This window comes from Heliangelus exortis, chromosome 1 (genome assembly GCF_036169615.1).
Source record: "Heliangelus exortis chromosome 1, bHelExo1.hap1, whole genome shotgun sequence".
NCBI lineage: Eukaryota > Metazoa > Chordata > Aves > Apodiformes > Trochilidae > Heliangelus > Heliangelus exortis.
Window position 1 is genome coordinate 177808236 of NC_092422.1, and position 9110 is coordinate 177817345.

General features: G+C 44.7%; 1 pseudogene; it reads left to right on the top strand.

Moving 5' to 3' along the window:
• Positions 1 to 6578: 6578 nt before the first annotated feature.
• LOC139799123 (tetraspanin-7 pseudogene) lies at positions 6579 to 8296 on the top strand (annotated as a pseudogene).
• The last annotated feature ends 814 nt before the right edge of the window (positions 8297 to 9110 follow it).

Sequence of the window (9110 nt, forward strand, 5' to 3'; positions counted from 1 at the left end):
CCCCAGATCCAGACCCCAAGGCTTGGAAAATCCTTTGGTGCTCTAATGTTGTATTATAGAAATGCCCTAACCTTCACCTCAGCAAGGACATGGGTGTCAGCGACCCCAAGATAAGAGTCTGTGCCCCATGGCACTCTTTAACCAGTCCACACTGAGTGCATGGTCACTTTGTCCTCTACCTGTGATGCCATTATCTGTCCAAACCTGGAAACATGGCATAGATAAAGAAGATACACGTGCAGGTGTGAATTAGCTGGAGCATGTGGAATACCTGCCTTTTCATTGAAACTCAATTTTTCTGCTAGATGCTTCAGCTGTGGCAATTATTCCCCTGTCCCAAGGACTTTGGAAAGCATGAAGCTTTCTTGCAACCAAATAATCCTTCTTCCCACCAGCCCTGTGCCAAGCACCAGTAGGAAGCAAGGGACTACTAGTAGATATTTGTTGATATTTGTTTTATTTCAGGCAACATATTAAACACCTCTGTGTATCAGGCTGTGTCCATAATATTTGACTACAATCAACAATGGCATATGTTAATTAGTGTGGGTAGAGCCTTTCTTAAATCTTCATTCACAAAGCCGAGCCATGATGATTTACTACCAAAAAGTCTACTGTCCTTTTATTAACATATCAAAATAATATTACATCATGTACTCTGGTCTATTGTAAGCATCCACAGAGAAACAATCTTCTCACACCACTTTCCTGCATCAGCATTCATGAACTGCAAGCTCCCAAGTGCTGGGATAAAATTAGATAGATAGGTGGTTGTGTTATGATGCAGGACTTCCTCATTTACCCTGATTTATTTTGTTTTGGATTGGCTAGTCCACAATTAGTGTAATGGCATTTGTTTAAGATAAGATAGGAAAAGAAAAGGAGTTCTTAAGAAGCAAGGTCTTTAGTTTTCAAAACCAGCAAAAGTGATAAAAAACTATACCAACCAAGCAAAAAGTCAAATAGATTTTTGCTTGGAAAATCTCACTTATATGTGGAAAACCATACTGACAAATGTAGGCAAGTCTTACCTTAATGATAATTTGCTAAGGATATTTAGCTGCTGTCAACATGCATGTGACAGATCTCAGCTCCCAATACAAGTGGAAATTCCTAATAGTAACATATTCAAATCTTTTTAAGATCAAGCATAAAATTTGGCAATGTTTAACCTTGCCTTATCTTCTCATTTCTCCCTGAAAGGAAAAGCCTAAAGTCCTACTTCTTTTCTAATTCCTCTGACATGGTGTTTTGGCAGCCTTTCCCAACTATCTAGCCTGGATATACCACTGTTGAAGCATATCTGATGTTTGCCACATAATCATTTTCTGTGGAGTAACTGGAAAGTACATTGAGTTTTTCTTGAAAGACTTGCTCAAGGCATGGGTCATATTATACTCTGTAGCTATGGGGAAGCTTCAGCTAAAATGAAATTTTAAGGTTAAAAAGCACATTAGAAGTAGATCATTAATCCAGAGGAGGTCTGATTGTTGCTATTAATAGTAAAGTAGCTGATCTATAATGGACATTTTAAACCTGGGTTCCTAAAATAAACTCAGTGTGAAAAAAATAGCACTCGTGCTACTATTGCTGGTACAGTACATTCCAAGAAACAGTTGCCTGGGTTCTGCCTCAGTATCATACTTGCTGCAGGAGAAGATGCCTGCTCAGCTATCCAGTCTGGCTGGACCCCCACCCAAATGCCACTGCAGTCTGCTCAGGCTGTGTCCCTCAGCCTCGCTGACAGGGCAGAAACTGTTTATCCAATATTTCCTCCTGGATCAAGGGTTTGCAAAACAGCCAAGAGTAGGTGGTATTCTGTAATATATTAATTTTCCCTGAAGGCAACTACAGCTGAAAGTGAGTTGTGTTATGGAAGTTTAACAAATTCCCTTCTGAGAGTTAATGAGATGATCAAGAGGAAGTTCTCTGTTCCTCCAAGTCCATCTTCTTCTTATCCAGCCTGGAGTTGCACCGTATCCATGATGCGCAGCACTGAGACAGTGTAAAACTATGACTTCTGCTCCATTTGATTCAATTTAGAATAAAGATATCATTCAATTTTACATAAAAATAATTTAATTTGAATTTTAATAACTTCCCTCACACTGAGCAACTGCTTTTCCTACTAGCAGTTCTGTTGATTTCAATGGAATTGAATTTATGGTGTAAGAGATCACTGAACATGAGAAAGCATCACAAATCATAGAATCATAGAATTGGGTTGGAAGGAACCTCAGAGATCATCAAGTCCAACCCTTGATCCACTCCCGCTGCAGTTACCAGCCCATGGCACTGAGTGCCACATCCAGTCTCTTTTTAAATATCTCCAGGGATGGAGAATCCACCACTTCCCAGGGCAGCCCATTCCAATGTCTGATCACCCTCTCAGTAAAGAAATTCTTTCTAATGTCCAACCTAAACCTCCCCCGGCACAACTTGAGACCGTGCCCTCTTGTCTTGCTGAGAGTTGCCTGGGAAAAGAGACCAACCCCCACCTGGCTACAACCTCCTTTCAGGGAGCTGTAGAGAGTGAATCAGACATTAACATAAGAAATCTTTTTTGTTTGTATTTACAAGGATCCCACCCCACAGTAATTTTTTTCTATGGGAGGAGCTCTTAAGCATATCACCAGCCAAGAAAACACTGATAATAAATTGCTACCCATATTTTTACAGTAAAGCTCCGAACTACCTCATCTGGCCTCTACTGCCACTTTTTCATGTAGCCAGAGCCATGAACTGGGGACAACAAAAGAACTGAGCTTCCTGGAGAAGCCACAAGGAATCCCTACATCGTTTTTCTCTCTGTTACAAAGTGATTGGAAACAGTCACTTCAGAATTGCAAGTGCTAACGCAGGCAAAAAAAAAAAAAAAAAAAAAAAAAAAAAAAAAAAAAAAAAAAAAAATCACAGAAAGTGGAGACAGAAAACTGTATTTAAATTTTTGTGCTTCTGCCAGAGAAGACATGTAACAATTAAGGCATGCTCAAACCAAAACAGAAAGAGGGGATTCATGCCTCAAGCAAGCTGCTTTTCTGTGCCAAATAGTATTGCAAAATGCCGTCTAATTAGCTGTCTCCTATCACCCACATATCCTTCAGATGCACTGTTTGGCAGGCTTCTCCCTACCACTGAATACCAGTTTTGTCTAAAGATAAGTTTGCATTTTCCAAGGTCAATCTCACTGTATTTTCTGGTAATCATTATTTGATAATTGGTATTGCTGCTCTCACTAGTGGGTTAAGCACTTCTGAATCCCCACTTCTTACAGTATCTCTGTGACTCTTTGTTTCTAAAGTCACATGTAAAGGGACATCACTTCTCTTTCATGAAATTATCAGCCCACATATCCATGAACATTTATTTCCTAGTGTGGTTTAATGAGATTCTGTAATAGTTCTCTTACTAAGATAGAAATGTATTTTATGATTCTGCCAATGTCTGAGAAATCAAGCTATTTTAGTATGATTACTTTTCAGACACTGAAGCTGTTTCATCGTTTATGGCTTCATGTACACTGAAGGAGCCAAATCCTACCCCCTTTACTTAACCAAATAATTCCAGTGGCAGAGCTCATGAGAATGGGCAGTATTTGGCCCTGTTTACACATTTCACCCTGGTTAATAAAAGCAAAAATACTGATAGCTTCTGGGATCTTCTAACACAGATGCTTAACGTGATTTTTGGAGGAAGTTTGGCCCCTAACTGCCAGTGAAACCAATAGTTGCTTGATGCTAAATACTTCACAGCCTAACCAATAGATCATAAAAGATCTTTATGGAGTTACTTTTAGGTTTCTGTATCCTTCACACCATCCTTCATCTCTGACATATGCTACATGAACCTGGGTGACAATAAACCTGCCCATATGCCCTGTATTTTAATGGCTCCTACCTGCCACAGTGCATCCTGAGGTACCTGTTCTAAACCTATTTTGCTTAGCTGCTTTCTCTGTAATGAAGGGCAAGGGTAACAGAAAGCACCTCTTATTGGTGTTCTCTTTGGTGTTCTTTATTGCTCTTGAAGCCAAATGTGGCTTCAAATGTGAGACAGTACCCAGAGAGGACATTCATGGGTTTACCCTGTGAAAAGGGGCTGTAGCCTCCAACATAGGTAGTCTAGCCCTGCTCCTATGGGCTTCAGCTCTCTGCCATCCGGGACCAAGTTCTGATAGCACCAGCTCCAGAAAACATCTGAAAAAAATTCTCCATCGTGAGAAAATACAGAGAATCAAGAGAGATAACAAAGGCAAAATGGCAGCAGGTAGTCTTGAGAGGTGGTTAGTAGTTCAAGGATTCAAAATGGAAAAAACTGCTATGAAAAGATGTAAAATCATAAGAGAGAACAAAGAAACAAACAAAAAACCCAACAGGTATTTGGAAGATGGTAATGCAGCAAGGTCAGCAAGAATTTTTCCCCACATGGCTGTTGCCTGCCTGGCCAGCAGAGAATTGCTGCTTCAGAAGGAACATAACTTCATGTATGTCCCTTTCAGAGCCTCCCAACACTGTATATTTACTTTGGTGTGAACCTCTGAAAGCCACCACCTTTCAGCCATCGGTTATGAAATTTCCTACCTGCAAAACTCTAGTTTTGTTTTGCCATGAGTTTTATTCTTCACTGTGCACATTACTCATAGTATTTAGTGCTAAAATGGGTAAAATAATGCAATGTACTGGAGAGTACTTCCAGAGTATGGAAATCATCATTCCTAAATTGTCTGCGCATGAAGATCCAGGAATCTTCTGAGAAGATGTGAGAATCAAAGGGACTTGCTAAGACTTGATCTGTCAGGAAACTGATGGGAAGCTTTATATTGTAAAAAGGCAAAAGAAGAGAATCTGTAAAAGGAAGGGATTATAACAGCCTCCTGCTAATTAAATTATTAAGTCCTCAAATGAAGAGCAGAAAATGTTTCAATGATGATTATGCTATATTAATGATTTGACATCTATGAGTTTCTGGTTGTGTATTAAACAGATGTGTCAAAATGTTATCCACAAAGCATCTCTTTACCTTCCATGATTCTGTAACAGAAAGAAACCATCAAAATGGTTTTCTCAAAATTCCACAAAACAAACAAACAAACAAACAAACAAACAAAAAACCCAAAAAACCACAGGAACAAAATTAAACTTCATAATTTAGTCTCAGATGAGCTTGATAAAGATGTGAACAGTGGGGGTATCCTGATTTTTTGCTGTGACTATTATGTATGAAAACTAGAAGTCCCAAGTTAACTCAAAGGTATATCAGCAATAGTAGTCCCAGGACAAGGAATTACAGAAGAAAAGAAAAAAAAAAAAAAAAAAAAAAAAAAAAGAAAAAAAGACTGATAGTTCCAAGTGCACAGTGATCCAGTAAACTGCACAGGTCAAGGAGCTTTCCCAACTAATGAAACTAAAAATAAGCATTTTATTAAAACACTTTTAAAAAGCACTATAAACATTTTACAGAAGTCTGATATTATGTTAGTATATAACAATATAATTTTCTTGAGCACCTGAAGACATGAAAGTCAGTTCTACATCTTGCAATGCCTTTGAACAGCTTCTCTTTTCAGTGCAAAGACCCAAAGTAATGAAGATGACACAGTATCTTGAACTGAAGTACTCTTGAAGTACTCTACATACCTCTTGTGGCACTGTCAAGAAATGCTCAAGAGAAACTGGTCACTTAGTATGGTCAAAGACTCACTAAGCAGTGACTGACTGCTAAGTCTACGTCCAACTGAGATCCTGCCTCATTTCTGGTTTACTTCTCATCTTTTCCTTATCTGGGTTGTAGGAGTAGCTTCTCTTTTGCTATGAGACACTAAGGACGGTGGAATCTTACACCAGACCTTCCTGGACTATAACAATATCTATCTGTGGACATGATTTCATGGCCATTTAATGCCTTCTCTGTGTCTCAGTGTTATCATGGACCAAATCAAGTAAATATTTAACACAGTTGGGCCATTTGGGAAATAGTTTCCAGCCAGGAAAATCAAGACTGACTCCCTGTCTGAATGACTGTAGTTCAGGCACAGATTCATGCTTGTCTCTACAAAGTATCCTGATATCACAGCTTAATGCAGTATAAGAAATACAGACTTTCTCGTTTAATACATTTCTTACGCTTCCTATGGATCATCTGTCAGATTTTTAGGTGCTGCTACTAATGCTTACAAAAAGTTTAGTCCCTGTGCCCAGAGTAAACCTGAGCTGCAGCACATTCCAGTAAACGATAATATTGAGGTTTCGATTTGCAAAAACTTTTCACCCGAGGGTCTGCAGCGCTGCGGACAGAGGGAGCTGCCCCTCCACGTACACTCACCCAGTTACTGCACCCCAAACCTCCAGGAGAACTGTAGGGAGTACACGTATATGTGTATGTATGTGTGTATTGTATATGCTTTATCCTTCTGCTACGCAGTTTGCTAGGTAAGCAGTAATGTGAGGCTGCCCAGGGGAGGGGAATCCCCCCCTCGTCCTGTCCCGTCCCGTCCCTCCGGGCCGCCGGTGGGAGCGGCTCGTACCACCCCGCCGAGCGCAGCCCAGCCCCGCCGCCGGCCGCGCCTCCGCGCCGGGCACTGAAAAGAGGGACGGGGCGGGGGGACGGCTCGATCGGCAGAGGCTGCCGTGTGGGAAGCTGTCGGCGGGCACCGCACCGAGGGCTGCCCGGGAGAACGTCCCGGACCCGCCCGCACCCCGACAGGGCGCACTCTCCTTCCAGCCAAGCTCTTACCGCCCGCCAGCACCGCCTGAGGGCACCATGACCATGCTCAAGCTGTCCCTCATGGCCTTCAGCTTCGTCTTCTGGGCAGCGGGGCTGACCATGTTTGTCATCGGCCTCTGGGCCAAGCTGTCTCTGGGGGGCTACCTGGTGCTGTCGTCCAACACCTACCCCAGCGCCCCCGCCATCCTCTTGGCCACCGGCGCCGCCGTCATCATCTGGGGCTTCCTGGGCTGCTTCGGTGCTGCCACGGAGCACCGGGGTCTCCTGCGCGCCTACAGCACCTTCCTGACCGCCGTGCTGATGGCCGGGCTGACGGCGGGGCTCTCGGCGCTTCTCTACAGCCGGAACGTCGCGCAGGGTTTCCAGGAAGGGCTGCGCCAGGCCCTGCTCGCATACGGGGAAGATGAGATGATGGCAGACGCCCTGGACACTTTGCAGCGCACCTTGTCCTGCTGCGGCGTGGAGAGCTACCGCGACTGGCTCACCTCGCCCTGGGGGCTGGAGCAGAACGGTTCGGTGCCCCTCAGCTGCTGCCGGGCCCGCCGAGGCTGCCAGGTCAGCCTGCCGAACGCCCAGGGGCTGCGCCGGGACGGCTGCTTCAGCAAGGTCTCGGCCTTCGTCAGCAGCAACATGTTCTATGTTGCCACGGCCGCCCTGGGCTTGGCACTGCTGCAGCTGATCGGCATTGTGCTGGCCTGCCTGCTGGCTGCACGCATCCCTGCACACCTGCTGGGCATTGCCACGCCTCGTTGACAGCCCCTGCTCATGCCTCTTATCTTCTTCAGCTCCCTTCTTTCCCCCAGACCTGTGTGCGTCCTGTCGGGAAAATCCTCCCTTCATATTCCCCACCTGCACCTGAGCTTCCTCTTCCCGATGCTGTTCCTCTGGAGCTTGTGTCAGGTGTGGCAACACCACAGGTATCTCTAGAGCCCCTCATGGAAGGTGCTTCCTGGCTTGGCTGTGTTCCCTGAGGGGTAGCAGGTCCCCACTGCTCTCCTGGAGCCTCTGGAGCACTTTCCTCAGAGAGTGGTGGCAGCATGGACAGAAGTTGCCCTCTGGGAAAGTAAGAGCAGCAGGGTCAAGGCTGACCAGGTTTCTGGATGATGCAAATATCCCAAGGCACTGAAATGGGGGCCAGGAAAGAGAGGGCCTGAGAGAGCAAGAGGGCTGTTCAGTGTTATGCTGGGTGAGTGTTCTTCTGAGACTGGAAATTATGTTACTGGAAATAATATGTTACTGGAAAACTGCTGGAGTGCACAAGGGGCAGGTCTGGTCCAGGGACACTCAGGTAGTCTCACCAGCAGCTGCCTTTGGAGTCTGCTTGAGGGACTGCCATCAGATGCACCTCACATCCATGAAGTTGTCCTCACTGTGTGTAGATTCATGCTGTCTGGCTTCATGGGTATTTTTCCTGCTGTGGTTGTTTCCATCTGAAGCTGGAGCTGCAGCTCCAAGTGCTGCTCCCTCCTTCGTGATGTGTTTGTCCTCTTAGCCAGAGTGGTCCTGGTTAAGTTTTTGCAGGGCTGAGAAGACCTTAAACTCCTGTCATACAAGAAGATGGTAAAAGCTTTAGGGGGGCAAGAGGAGGAGGGTGAGCAGAACAAACTTAGATAAGGGTATCTTCAAGCTGGCCCTCTTTGACATTTTTCCTATTTCAAGTGTGTTCCCACCTTCAGTTTGGAATCCAACTCTGTACAGCCTGAGAGTAAATAAAGTGCCCCAGGACTTGCCATGTAGCTTTAGGAGAAGCAAGGCACACATTTCAGAGGCTCTTGAATTTTCAGAGCTTCATTCCTGCTTCTTCCAACTTCCTTAAAACCTGTGAAAGGGACTTTTACAAGTTTCTGTGCCTCACAGCAGAAAGACATGCTTGACTACCCAGAAAACTGAGGAGGGAGGATTTCGGAAGAGAACCAAGAACCGCAAAAGAACTCCAGGATCTGGCATCTTTCAGGAATGTGACTAAAAAAGCTGTGGAGAATGGTCAACTCCTAACAAATACCTGTGGGACAGGAGATCTTGAAAACGATGACTCCCTAGCTTCATGGAGTACCCTCTGGGGAAAGGGGATTAGCAGTGAAGCTCTGGTGCTCTAGCAGCAAATGCATGGTGTGAGGGACTTAGCTCATTTTATTCCTTGCTTGCCTTTACTATTTTTGACTATGTTTCTGGCTTCCACTGAAGAGTGACTGCTTGGCTGCAAGGATGAGCCAGGCAGAGCCTCTGTCCCACAATAGGAGGAGGCAAGAACTTTTCCTCCATCTCAGTTTAGGAGATGGAGCTCGCCCTGCCAGCTGGGTCAGCCTTCTCTGCTCACCCTGGCGAGGCAGGCAAAGGGAGACAGAACCCATCACTGCCTCTCCACGGGGGATCAAATGTAGAGCTAA